This window comes from Hakea prostrata, chromosome 1, assembly GCF_041222555.1.
Source record: "Hakea prostrata isolate BN-2017 chromosome 1, UWA_Hpros_2, whole genome shotgun sequence".
Classification (NCBI taxonomy): Eukaryota; Viridiplantae; Streptophyta; class Magnoliopsida; order Proteales; family Proteaceae; genus Hakea; species Hakea prostrata.
The window spans coordinates 22,902,380-22,917,777 of NC_142600.1; the positions used below are offsets into that span (position 1 = coordinate 22,902,380).

General features: G+C 37.6%; 1 pseudogene; it reads left to right on the forward strand.

The window, feature by feature from the left end:
- The first annotated feature begins 12,876 nt into the window (after nucleotides 1-12,876).
- LOC149028334 (AT-hook motif nuclear-localized protein 20 pseudogene) lies at nucleotides 12,877-14,922 on the forward strand (annotated as a pseudogene).
- The last annotated feature ends 476 nt before the right edge of the window (nucleotides 14,923-15,398 follow it).

Below are 15,398 nucleotides of genomic sequence, written 5' to 3' on the forward strand. Positions count from 1 at the left end.
TCCAGCACATGGCAAGTTGCATTTTAATTGTTGTCTAAGCTTGCTGCTGCTTTCATTGAGAGTAGTGACTTTTAAGCACAATTCAAAATAAGGCAGAATGGAAATGACAACAATGACTATAAATTATTTTCTCTTTTTATACCTTGAGTTGAATTGATATCTTGTTGTTTCAGAAAGAGGCAAAGATTCCTTTAAGGTTGAACTTCATGTCTGCTTTCATGGATGTCATTGTCACTGTCATTTTCTATGCTTGACAGCAGAGCTAAAACCAAAAATTGTTGTCACATTTTTCCACCATTGGATAGATGGGATTCTGTTTGGAGTAGCCATTCATGAAATTTTGAAGCCACATTTTTCTTTAATTTTACTAGCATTTCTCACTATTCTTGACTTTTCAATTAGATCTTGACATTACCTTCCACAGTAGTTAGTTAGGCCCCTGTTAGAATTCCACATAGCATACATACTAGAGCTGCATGAGGAGGGTTCCCTGAATAACCAGACAGGAACTTCTCTTTTTATTAAACATAACACAAATCTGATTCATTTCTACAAATTAGTGATAGTTGATAGCTTTATAATCATAGTTGTCAAGATGTCGCCTAGACATCTACACTCTTTTTTCGGTGGTCAAGATGACATCACATTTTGTTGACACTTCCTGAGATAGAGATATAAATGTGAAATCATTTCACAATACAATATTTTATGAAGTTATCGAGAAAAAAGTAAGGGGGGAAAAAGCTTGTAATTGATATGCTCTTATTTTATTTTTCTCTCTCTTCCTTCCTGAATTATAATGGCGGGACCTTGGGAGGAAATTTCATTTGTTTTCATCCTGATAAAATATAAAGTAATTACAGATACAAAGATCTTCTAGAAAAGCTTTTATAAACCCATCAATTATTGTGATTTCATCATTGATGAGGATAAAGTTTCTTCTCACACATGACAGCATTATGGAAGAGAAAACCTAGTGACAGCATTATGGAAGAGAAAACCTAGTAGACAATGGAGGAGAGCAATCAGAGCATCAAGTTGATAGTCATGCCTTGTTTGCTTGATCTTAAAGATTCTAGAATCCTTTTATGTTTAGAATTCTAGTTTGTACTGAACCTTCCCTTTTTATGTCTCCACCATTTTTGTGTTATACAAATATATTTACCTGAGAAAGTTGCTCACTTTTTTTCCTTCCCCCTTTCTGGGTAGAACACCAATTCATTCTTGTATAAACTGCTAGGCATATTGAACCATGAAAATAGTATGGTATCAAATCATTAGAGACTATTAGAACAGAAGGGTTTTAGGGCTCACTTCATTGAAAATAACCTTTCTTTCCTCCTCCTTTCTTATTTGTACTAGGTCAAAATGATGGCATCATTTCTTCTGAATATGAAGATTACAACCTAGACTTTGTTACAGTCGAACTGATTATCACTAGTTATCTATTTGGATTTAGGTTGTGTACCCGAGACCTCCCCATGGGAATATGGGTTGTTCACCACTCAACTAAACTACCATTGGCAACCCCGCATCTTTCCTTCTGTAATTCTTTATGTCATGACAAAATGCCAAGTTTTCCTTTTTTTTAGACCCTGGACTTGTCAGTTAAGAGGCTTACTTAACTAGTCAGATTTCTCAGTTTCAAACTCAGATTAACTTTATATTTTCACCAACGGAAACATGACTTTGGGGAACTGCATTTCTTTTAATATCACCTTCAACCTGAGGTCAATGGATTTTGTAATTGATTTAAGAACTAATGCATCTATTGGAAAATGGTTTCTTAAATGATGACTCACAACTCCAATTAAGATTTAGACATGCATTACTTTTCCCTTCTTCTTCTTTTTTTTCTTTTCTTCCCCTTTTGATAGTGAGAGATTTATTCATTTCACATTGCTCAAGGGCCCCAGAAGGGCGGCCCACGAAAGAGCTAGGAGAGGGGGCCATCCATGAGCCCGGCCCGAAAAGACGCGGCCAGGCCCAAAGGAAGTGTTTTTTTTTTTGGATGATGAACAAGAAATTCATTAACTAAAAGGGAGGAAGCAAAGCAACACAAGATAGAAGAAAAAAAAGACACTAAAGGGTCCAGACCAGAGAGCCTAGGCAAAACACAGCAAAGACTAACGTTTCTTATTTTTCTTCTTCTTCGACTTCGGAGATTGGAGCTCAACAACGAAGTCTTTGTTGAGGCGGTGACAGCCTCTAGTAGATCAATTACTTCTCCTACGATTTGTGTTAGGATTAGAGCGATCAATCACACACAATCGAAAAGAAACAAGACAGAAAGAGACACTGATTTTACCCTGGTTCACCTCAATGTGAGGCTACGTCTCACATTAGGTTTTTCACGATATTATTCTCAAAACAACTATATCAGATGTTTTGTTACAAGATAATATATATATATATATATATATATATACACATGTGTTTAGAAACCCTAAGCCACAACTATTCATGGGCTCAAAGCCCAAACTGTAAAGAAACTCCGAGGCGCAAAAAAACATGGATTGTCTACAGGCTCCGGGGACCTTGTGTCCATCGGCAACTCGATGTGAAGCATGAGCCATACTCAACATCCCAAAGCTGGGGAAAGGGGGTTTCAGAAGAGGAAGTCTGGGGGTTAGAGGAGAGGGAAAGAAGGGCTGGGACCGAGGATCAGGGGCATGGGCCATTGGGCCCAGAGAAGGGCCCACAGGCCCAAAAGAGGGAAAGTGAGAGATTTTAGGAACAGAGGCTAATGGGTTAGGTGGGCCAGAATTGGTGGGCCTAAAAAGAATCTTGTTCGGTCCAAGACCTGAATGATGACAGTACATTTGGGCCTGGATGTGGGCCCAAAAATCAGAAGCCTAATTACAAACCTTTAGGGGTCATATTGGTGTTAGTTTTTGGGAATTATATAGGGCATTTCAGATTTTGAACAAGCGTATTATATTATAAATCATGATTTAATGTTATTATGTATGATCCTTATATAGAGAATGTCATAATTTATTTCGATCATTAGCTTGACCTAATGATCAGAACTCTCCATGTCTAGTTTCTTAAAAGAAGATGAAAATACAATAAAATAAACAACTGATCATCTGATTAAAAGATCATATAATCATTCTAGACATATTTTTCTCAAGCATACTAATAGTTCTATATTCTATATTCTATGTTTTACATAAAGAATGCCTAAGAGTAAGTAACTAAGTATCTTCATTAAGAACATGGATGAACATCATGAGAGTGGAAAAAGATTATTAGAATCGAACTTGCTTCTTTAATGGAACATGTAATCAAACACAGAAGATGCTTTGTTCGATGCCTGCAATTGCCTGAAAGTAAGGAATTCAAAATCTCTTTCTTCCAGATCCTATTCCCAAGATTTATATCTTTATAAAATGCTACTCAAACCCTAGTAATGCCTTATGATTTCATTTACCATAAAAAAAGAGAACACCTAAACTGCTTCTCTCTCTATACATTTCTTTGTGAAGGCAGTTGGGTAGGGAAAAAGAGAAGAAGAAAGAAAGCTTCAAATATAATTTAATGTCACAGATATATTTTAATCTGCAAACACCAGTTGGCAATTCATTCTAAGCTTTAATGGTGGAATGCATTAGGGTTTGTATATAGATTAATTTTTCAAGCTAATCATCTAGATATCTTTTAATGGACCCCAAAAAATCTGGTAAATCTTTAATTAATTCCTACTGCATCTAATAATTATATCAGGTTGCTCTATTATATATCAGTCAATTGTTATATCAATAGTTTCTATTCAAATGAAGTAGCAAATTACAGTTGACTTCCATTAACTAATGTTAACTGCTAAACTAGTCTTTCATTAAATTAATTTTGGGTGCATACCCAATAATTAATCTATGGTTTCAACTAACCATTGATACTCTACATAGTTGGATTGATAGAGATTTTTTATCAACTTCTTGGTCACAAGTTGATCATTCAAATTAAACATAACATATACTTCGACGAAGAGACGATGATAAGAACATATATATAAATAATATAAGTAATCACTAGAAATTAATTATATTTTCTATGATTAGGAGAGGATTCCATATGCTTGTTAAATGTAGTTTTAACATTTAAATGAAATTTTTAAAAATAAAATAATTAAGAGGAATAGCATCTATGACACACACCCCCTCAGGGGAACAATGACATATGAGAAGGTGTGGAATTTATTTTCAAAGTGATGATGTGTAAAAATCTTCTCCTAGATATTTGAAGATAAATATGATTTTGAAAATTTAAATTGACAATATTTCTATGAAAAAAATTAGAATCAATCGCCATCTTTTTGTGAAACAGAACTATTTAAGCAAAAATTGTATTTGAGTGTTTCAAACAGTGAATGCATGCACAAGGTATTATTAGTTTGTTTTTGGTCTCTCCATCATCTTTATATATATATATATATATATAGATGTCAAATCGATAAAGGTTTCAATTTATATTTTGACCATCTTGTAGCGGAGCATATGGACTGGCTGGTCATCCATCAAACTTATAAATTAAACATAAATCATATATAGAATTCTTTGAAAAACATCAAATTGCTCAACTGAAACTTCGCCAAGATCAAATGAGAATATTAGGACCACTTTACTGACTCACTAAATTTTATTATTAAACTATTATTATCAATATTTTTTTTTTTAATTAAAGTTTGGTGAGATTGGGTTTTTTTTTTTTTGCGGGATTTTGAAGTTTATCTGGACCAGTTTATATGTATCTCGACTATATAATTTAAACATATAGTGGATTCGCTCTCAGTCCCAAGAAAATTCAAACTCTTGTCCTCATACTTTGAGACGTTGGTGTTTTACCAACTAAGCTAACCCCTTAAGATTATTAAGTATGGAACACAAATTATGGTGGCATAAGTTAAACCAAAGGTGTAGATGTGAGGGAGTAATATTAACTTATGCAAATATCATCTAGTCATCTTTAGTATCAGATATATTGATTTTCAAATTTTTTTTTTCTGAAGATATAAACTGGTTTTATTATAAGTTAAGGTATGTTCTTTCTCATGCATAGAAATGGGTCAAATGTTTTTATTTTTTATTTTCGTTATTCTTGAAGATGTAGTAACAAAACAAAAACAAGAACACCAAAGTCAGTAAAGAACACCAAATTCTTACTAAACAAACTAAATTAGAGTAACTGAACTCTCAATCCATGGTGGCAAAGCCAAAGAGTCGATCCACCCAACAAAAATCCAAACAAGTGATGAAAACAAAAGAAATTGAGCAGTTTGAAAGAGATTCTTCCCGTAGAGGTTGGGCTGCTTCCATATTCGTTTTATACTCTTTTTGGTAAAAAAATATAAAACATTTAAAATAAAATAAAAGAAAAGACAAATAATAAAAAAAAGGAAGAACAACTTGAAAGCAGCTCTGCTCCCTACAGAGTACGGTCCAGATTCAATTTGCAGTTCAGAGAAAATCTGGACCGTTGAATGAACAATTTACGTACTCAACAATTTAAATTTGTTCTTGATATGGAGAAAATATAACAGAACCTGGTTCAATCTTGGTTCGACCCTCGACTCCGGTCGGGACGAAAGGAATCGACTCGCTTCCGAGCAAGCCGTATCCATGAGATAGCTTGCAGAAGAAGAAAACTAATTCAGTCACAAGCACGCCCTAATCCGATACGATCGGAATAGGTTAATCAACTTAGAGACGGCTAGCAGCATTTGGCGGCTGTCACTTATCGCTATTATATGAATAACTACCATATAACAATCGTATTATCAAAGGAGTCATCTACTAGTCCAAACTAGTAGAGATCTATCACTCAACGGATCTATCTATTAAGATCCAACGACTATCCGAAGAAGGCTCAAATACATCTAACGAAGGAGATTCGAAGGTACACTCTATAAAAAACATTACCTACTCACAAGGTGGAGGACGGATACAATCTGAATCGTATTCTCGTTATTCATTCCTTAGCTCTGTACTCTAGCAGAGCCGTTTGTGATTAAGTTCATCAACTGACTTAGCCTTCGGAGGTGACTCCCGATCTCAGCAGTCGGGCCACATTTGACGTTCGTTTTTGCAGGTCATTTTCAGGAGATCTAAGGGCTGAGCAGATTTTGGACGCATTAGTTCTAAACTCTAAAATACATCTGAGCCTTTTACTGGTGGGAGTAGCGTTGCTCCCAAGCAAAATCGGCAAAAGAAGGTAAACCTACCACAAAGTCCAACCGAGAAGCCAACCGAAAATAGCACAAGAACCAATAGAGAGTCATGAAGAAACAATGCAGAGCAACAACAAAACAAAAACAAAGGAAATCAAGCAAAAAAGGCAAGCTGGCCAATGGCATCACATACTGATTTCCCACTCAAGAGGGAAAACGCACAACCACATTCATGATTTATTCATTTATTTATTTTTGGTAGAACACAACTCAATCACATTCATTGATCGATGTATGGATATATTATTGACCTAAGCGGGGACCAAAACTTGGATAAAGCATCTTCAAATTACTTTAGAACGGGAAATAAAAGATTAAATGATTAACATCTTTAAGGGCATTCTAAGATAGAAAAAAGTGAATGTTATGTGTGATTCATATTCTTGTACTCGATGTTGAAGATTAACCCATACCTATATGTTTCACTGAACAAACCAAATGACCCATTTTATGAAATATGTGATGAAGTCATTTTGAAGTTTGGAAATTTTTGCATGGTTTTGGATGAGAGTTTTTATAATGAAGTTCTAGCAATTGGTTGAGATATTTTTTATTGTAATCTATGCTGCATATTGAAAGTTCATCTTTACCCTAACCATAGTGTATTGCGTTGATGTGTGAATGTTAAAGATAATAATGGTTTTTTTTGCAGTCGGAAGGCAAAACAGGAAAATCACAGGAAACCCTAGCCGAATCTAGGGTTACCCTAGCCACCACTATTCCACGCTTGTATTCTAGAACGCCACTCAAATTCAACTACCTCCATGCGTGTAAGACTTCGAGAACCAGACTCAAACTCAACTACTCAAGAGATTCCAGCAGATTACATCTTATACACAAGTAGATCAGATTTATAGTTGCACTCAAACACACAAGAGACATAGTTCATACCAAACATAAATAGCAAATGTTGAGCAAGACTCTTGTAATTAAAAATATGTAATTTGTATTATAATCAATCTCAAGGAAGCAAATCACAATCCTGTGGATGTAGGTTGCAGAGATCAACCGAACCACATAAAACTGAGTCTCTCTCTCTCTCTCTCCATCACCCAAAAAGCAGGTCTCTATAACCCTAATTCATGGCATCTAACATCGCATCAGAGCTTTAGGTTCCCACTCATTCATTTCCCTCCCTCAATGGCTTCCTTTCAACAAAGCTTAATGAGACAAATGATTTGTTATGGAGATCTTAGATTGTTCATCTTATGAAGAAATACAAACTATTCGAGATTGTTGATAGCTCTTCTCTTTGCCCACCCGCTGCCATTCCCGATAAATATGATGTTGCGATCTTTCGACTAAATCCTGACTATCAAAGTGGAATCGTCAGGATCAACTATTGTTGTGCTGGATCATTGCTTCCCTTACTAAAACAGTTCATGCGCAGGTTGTTGGTTGCTCCACCTCTAGAGAAGTATGGTCCAAGCTTGAGCGGATCTACTCAACTTGCTCTTCCGTTAGCGTAATGCAACTTCGCGTTCAGATTCAACATATTTGAAGAGGTAATAGTAACACTCATGATTATCTTCTTTGCATAAAAAAATAGTTTTGATCAATTGGCCTCTGTAGGATGGCCTGTGAATGATGAAAAACTCTGTCTTCATGTCTTGAATGGCTTGGGAGTTGAATACTCTCATTTTGTGATTGCCATTACCACTTGCAATCCTCCCATCTCCTATGATGAATTACGAGGTGTGTTACTAATTCAAGAAATTCAGTTAAGAGATGAACTAACGATGTTGATTCTTCTTCTCCAATGGCACACATGGCCTAACCAACCCACCCCTATTAAGCCTCCACATCAGCCCTACAAGGGGCGTTTTCTCCAAGAGGCAAATCTGGTCATGGTCATTTTTCTCCTCATCGTGGCTCTCATACACATCAGCCACCTCATTAGATTGACAATAGTCTTATTTGCCAGATTTGTGATCGTCCTGGACACAGAGCGAAGGACTGTTACCAAAGTTTCAATCATGCCATTCAAGCTACGTTTTTATGCAACTCCATTTGTGAATATTCTGAACTTTCTAATGCTTCTCTTCCAGATGAAAATTGGTACCCTAACTTTGGCACTACACATCACATCACCAATGCTCTTGAAAATCTCCATATTGCACAACCCTACCATGGTTTAGTTTGGGTTCAAGTTGGTAATGGTGTTGGTCTTCCTATTAATAATATTGGTACATCTTATCCAGTCTATCTGAATTATGTTCTTTATGTACCCTCTATTTGCAAGAACTTATTATCGGTCTCCCAATTTATTAAAGATAATAACGCTCTATTTGAATTTCACATGAAGTATGTTATGTGAAAGATTGTACAACGGAGAGATGTCTTCTTCAGGGCAGCATTAAGGATGGATTGTACCAAATTTGGTTAGGCTCCAATCACTCTCTCAAAGTATTTGTTGGAGAAAATACTTCTTTTTGGAATTGGCATTCATGTTTGGGGCATTCTTTTGATCATTGGTCTGCTATCAAACGCATCTTATGTTACATAAAAGGAACTTCCTCTAATGGTATTTTTATTCATCGTCGATCTCCGAATTCTTTATAGGCTTTTTCTGATGCTGATGGGCCAGTTGCCCTGATGATCGAAAATCTATTGGTGGTTTTGCTATCTTTTTGGGTTGCAATCTTAACTCTTTGAGTTCTAAGAAGCAACAAAATGTAGCTCGCTTTAGTACTGAGGTGGAATATCGAGCCTTAGATAATGTGGCTGCTGAACTCACTTGGTTACAATATTTGTTAATAGAGTTAACGGCTTATCTGCCTTTTGCTCCTATTCTTTGGTGTGATAATGTGGCGACCACATATATATCAATCCTATTTTCGATGCATGTACTAAACGCGTGGAGATTGATTTTCATTTTGTTTGAGATAATGTTGCCTAGGGTGATCTCCAAGTTAGTATCTATCTTCTAAGGATCAACTTTCAGATATCTTCACAAAGCCTTTACCGCATCAATGGTTCAATACTCTTTTGTCCAACCTCAAGGTTTCATTTTTGCCCTTGAGTTTGAGGGGTCATGTTAAGGATAATAACGATTTTTCATAGTTTGAGGGCAAAACAGGAAAATCACAAGCAACCCTAGCTAGGGTTGCCTTAACCACCACTAATCCATGCGTGCAAGGCTTCAAGAACTCCACTCAAACTCAACTACCTCCATGCGTGTAAGACTTCAAGAACCAAACTCAAATTCAACTACTCAAGAGACTCCAGCAAATTATATCTTATCCACAAGTGGATCAGACTCAGAGTTGCACTCAAACACACATGAGATATAGTTCATACCAAACACAAATAGATAACTTGTGTGATTAATGTTGAGCAAGACTCTTGTAACTATAAATATGTAATCTATACTACAGTCAATCTCCAGGTAGTAAATCACATTCCCGTGGACGTAAGTTGCAAAGATCAACCGAACCACGTAAAACTTAGTCTCTCTCTCCCGTGGACGTAAGTTGCAAAGATCAACCAAACCACGTAAAACTTAGTCTCTCTCTCTCTCTCTCTCTCTCTCTCTCTCTCTCTCTCTCTCTCTCTCTCTCTCTCTCTCTCTCTCTCTCTCTCTCTCTCTCTCTCTCTCTCTCTCTCTCTCTCTCCACGTTTTCTCTCTGACCCTAACTCATGGCATCTAACAATGAACAATGTTAAATCTCTGTGTTACTCTGGTTTGTTTTCATTTTATTCATAATTTTTTGTGAAAGCTCTCCCAAAGATGAAAACTATGCGTAGAGATGCAGCTATAAACCAAATAAACTTAATTAGGCCAAGGAACCCAAGGTGTCTTTGTCCTCACTGGACACCGGGTATTAAGTAGAAGAAGCATTGAATATGGCCTTCTGAAAGGCCAAGAGGAGATCATAGCCCAAGAAACGAACGGTACAAGATCCCATGAACCATCACACAGAGTGGATGAAACCCTGTTCATCCCACTATTGTTTACATCTATGCTGAGGAAGAAATGTACTGATCTTGTTTATCCTCTATTCAATTTTGTCTATAATTTTTGTAATTAAAAAAAGTTGGAAAATAGGTCCTGTAAGGAAATAAGGAAAAGTCATCATGATGAATTTTTCTCTTATTAATCATATTTAAAAATAAAAATAAAAAATTGAGTTAACTTGCTAATAGGTTATTAAAGGAAGAATGTTGTCTGAAATGTATACATTTTAGTTTTTCATAACTTAAAACAACATTATCCATAAGGAAAAGTATATATATTTTAACCTTATCCAATAAAATTAGAAGCTACCATAGTCTGTTGGTTACATTGTTTATAATCAAAACCGAATTAACATAATTTTATACAATATTTGGGGAAAGGTTTTTATTCTTTTAGACTATTAGTTATCTTATAAAATAAAAAACCTTTTGTTTTCCCCTAAAAGGTCATCTCTACTTGAAACAAAGAAGCGAAAAAAACACATATACAATCTGGACACCATGAAGAAGATATTTTCAATTTCAAGAATGCAAATACAAAGGAACACTCATCTATTCACAATTCTATATTAGAATCTAAACCTAGGAAGGCCTACTACATTCCTATGTAATTCTATCTTGGTCAAACTGGCGATGAAATATTGCAATTTGACACCTATTCCTTGATGAGTATGCCTTGATTTGTAGGATGTGGAGACTTGAACAAGCTAGTTATGTTTCAACCATTCTTCCCAATTGATAATGGAATCCAGGTCCTACAGCTTTGTTTCTTACTCAGGTTTGGGATCAGTTGAAGTCTTTTCTGAGACACCTCCAGGTAGTTATCCTCCATTATATTGAACTATTTACAAGAATATTAATTGAAGAAGATCGATCTCATTGGTTGGTGAAGGAGTTCAATGGAGATCTAATTGGTTCTGCCAAGTTGGCAGTAACCAGACCCTTTGCGGCTCCCTGTCTCATGTATAGTTGTCAGTAATGGTTGCTCCCTCGAATCATAAAACCCAAACCCCAAAACCAGTTGAAAGACCGCAACATGGAGATGCAACTATCAATATATTTTATTGCATATTGATTAGACAGATACAGAACCAAGGCGTGGAACTGCAAGTGGAGTTTTATTTATTAATCAATCTTTTCCACCTTTACGCGTGGAAGTCTGTAGCAGTACTTAAGCTCCACCACTGTCATACCAATCTGGAAACATGTGTATGTAAAAAACTGTATTAGATTGCACCCTTTTTTTTTTCCCCCTCTTTTCGCACAGTGGTGGTTATGTTTCAAATTTTGACAAACTGTAAAGACTGATAAGATTGAAGTTTGGATGATGTTAAAGTTAAATTTTCAAGGTCCCATGAACCTCAAAATCTGAACCACTGCACCTTCACGGGGAAGAAACCCAAGAGCACTACACATATTTAACCCTTAACCATATAAATACAAATAGATTAATTAGCAACCCACCTACCAGGATTATAAATATACCCATGCACTTATCATATCGAGCCAATTATAGCCCATGATCAGAATTTATTACTTTCATTAATTATGATTGGGATGGTTAAGAAGTTAGCACAGGGTGGTTCTGTAGTTGTACCTCTCTCCCTGTACCTCAGAATGATTTGACGATTTCGAGTTGATCCACCCCTCTCCAGATTTAGCTTTTCTTTTGACAATGCTTGCGAACAAGAATGACTTACTCCCTCAAACATGAAGTCATGATAACTAGTACTATGTTTTTGGGTATTTGGTACAACCAGTCCAAGTAGTGGAAGTTCTCTCAACTCGTAGGTCTCCTGGAGACAAGGTGAAGATCAACCAGTCCCCTTGCTTGAAAGAGGGTATTTAGAATGGAGGAAATAAGAGATGAACACCCTTGGAATGCCATGGTTCCAACAAATGAAGTGTGCCCTCCGGCCATCAATCACAAGAGGCTTCAACCAAGGAATCCTTGTTCTGAGGCAGGAAGAGTCTAGATAATCTTAAGATATTAATTTTGTTGGATCTTATTGCTTGTCTCATTAAATTATTCCCTGCCCTTCCTATTAAAACATGACTACGACTTCATTAACATGAGATTAACTTCTTTCATCAGGTAACACATTTCAAGCACAGATAATAAAAATAATGAAAAGTGGGAATTAAGAAAGGATAAGTGTATACCTTTCTTGATACTCGTGAGGGGCTGACGAGGGTGGGGTGGAACTTTGAATCACTTGCTGTCTACTGTTGAGATTCTGTCGACATCAAAATCTCAACCCACTTGCAAAACGGATGCAGACAGTCTAGAATTTGATCTCGATCGTAGGTAGCATAAAACTGCTTAACACTTAAGTAGATCCGGTGACGGTGAAGGTGAAGGCAAAGGAAGCGTGAAGAGGTGGTGGTTAAGTAGTAGCAGCAGGGTTAGGAAGACTCTATGTGGAGTAGATTCTTCTGTTTTTTTTTGTTTTGGGTTAAGAAGGATTTAAGTCTCTACGGTTTACGGTAGACTTCAAATCTGAAATCTCTTACTTTCTCACACTAGGGCTACGGAAGACTTCTCGGCATTCGTTGATATGTCGGGGCCAGAGACAACGACGTGCTCCCCACCTGCCCACGCGCACGGGACCCCACAAAACCCTAATTTCCGAGAGCGAGAGCGAGAGGGAGAGAGAGATTTAATAGTGTATAGTAAGAATTGAAAAAAAAAAAAAAAAAAAAGGAACGAAAGAAAAAAAAAAGCCTTAGCTCCCGAAGCCACGACATATAGAACAAAGTAAAACCCACAAAGATCCCGATCGATATGACAAGCATAACATAATCTCTCTTCCTAGTTATTGTTGTTCTTTTTTTTTTCCAGCTTATTTCTCAGTTCAACTTCTTCTTCCTCTTCTTGTGCTTTCCATCCGTCGGTGCTACTGTTGGATTTCGATCTCTAACTGGTTTATCATATCATCTTTCTTTAGTTCCTAATTGTCTCCTACTTCCCATCTGTTGTTCTTTCAGCAAATTCTGAGCCTTGGATTGTTTAGGTACCTCTACCCATTCAATTTCCATCCTTAGACGATCTTTAAATGATTCCATAGGCAATTTCATCTTCTTCTTCTGGTATTCTTACTCTTAGTTTTTGTTATCTTTCTCCATCAACTCATATCTCCTTCTTATTTCCTCTTCGTCTGATCGCAACTCTGGTTCTACTGAAGAGAAAAGAATATCAATATAGAGAAGAATAACGATCAATCTTTTGATTTTTATGTAAATTTTCTTGTTGAAGAAAATTGAGAAGTGATCTTTGGGAGAAGAAGCAAAACCTATTATTATTTGTGGGTCTTTCTATAGATTTGCAATTCTGGCGAACCATTGGTGGACTGGGCAAGTGCCGCTGTCCGGTGTAGAACCGGCATCAGGCTTCCCAGTTAGCTTGAAGAAACGAGAACGGGATATGTCCTCCAACGAAAACGGCGGCGGAAGCAGCGGTGGAGGAGGAGGAGCTGATGACGAAGAAGACCGAGACAACAACGGTGAGCCAACGGAAGGAGCGGTGGAGGTTGGAACTCGTCGTCCCCGGGGTCGACCACCCGGTTCCAAGAACAAGCCAAAACCTCCCATCTTTGTAACGAGGGATAGCCCTAACGCGCTTCGAAGCCACGTCATGGAGGTTGCAGGAGGCGCCGACGTAGCAGAGAGCGTAGCTCAGTTCGCTAGAAGACGTCAGCGAGGGGTTTGTGTGCTGAGCGGCAGCGGAGCTGTAGCGAATGTTACGTTGCGGCAGCCAGCGGCGCCTGGTGCGGTGGTTGCACTGCACGGAAGGTTTGAGATATTGTCACTGACAGGGGCGTTCCTACCAGGACCTGCACCGCCAGGTTCAACCGGGCTAACGGTCTACTTGGCCGGTGGTCAGGGACAGGTAGTGGGAGGAAGCGTGGTTGGAACGCTTGTTGCAGCGGGTCCGGTTATGGTGATTGCTGCCACGTTCTCGAATGCTACATATGAGCGGTTGCCGTTGGAAGATGATGATGATACTGGTAGTGCAGGACAGGGTCAGGTCCAGGGTGGTGGTGGTGGTGGTGGTGGCGGTGGTGCCGGAAACTCACCACCACCACAAATTGGCGGAAGCAGTGGCGGACAACAACTTCCTGATCCATCTTCAATGCCACTTTTCAATCTCCCCCCTAATCTTCTTCCTAATGGTGGTCAACTAAGCCATGATGCCTATGCTTGGGCACATAATCGTCCCACTTATTGATGGATGAAGAAGATCTTGGAACGATCGATCCAACCCATAGAACAGAAAGACAAGACATACACTCAGTGACATATCGAGGGTAGGTAAGATCGGGCAGATCAGGTAGAGTTTCAGAGCCAGTGATGAGATAGGTAGAAGAACAGTACAGGAAGTGGATGATCGATGCAGGAGAGAATTCGTGGGGGTGTCTATTTGTATATCTTAATCTGACTCTTCTTTAATCCTTCTCTGTTTGAACTTTTGAAAAAATAATACATAAGATGCATGGTTTTAATCCTGTTAATTAAGTTATATGAACCTTCTTTTTCTTTTTCATTTTCAAATAGGATTATTTATCTATTTTTTAATCTCTATTTTTATATTTTCCTTCTTACAATTCTCTCCATTTCTGTGATTTCCTTTTGATTGATAAGTGTATATTTAATTTATATACCTTATGATAACTTATATCTGATATGATGGATTAGACTGCAAGTTCAGAGACTAGCAACAGTCGGGAGTTGGCTTCTTGAATATAGTAAGCTTCACTCTCTCTCTCTCTCTCTCTCTCTCTCTCTCTCTCTCTCTCTCGCTCTGAAGTTGAGGTTGGCTAGCATCACACAGTAATAGATTCAGTCATGGCTCTCATGCTCTCTCTGTGGTACCATGACACTGCAGCAGACCAGCAGAGAAGAAGGGCTGAGGGTGTTGGTGCAGGGAGTTAGTGGCAAAATGAAATCAACCCATCTCAAGTGACTCCACCATTGATCGGCAGTTCATTTAATTTGTGGTGGTGGTCCTTCTACTTAATCTGATAATGCTACCTATTTCATGTTTATCTATCTCTGGATAAAATAGAATTGGTGTGTGTGCGATATTAATTTTTCTTTCTTAGGTGACAGTAGGGGAGTCAAATAAGGAAGATAGATATATATTTTGTTGGAAAATCACTCATGAACATGGCTAATTAGGCTGCATGCAGGGGTGTTTCTATTATTTTGTCAA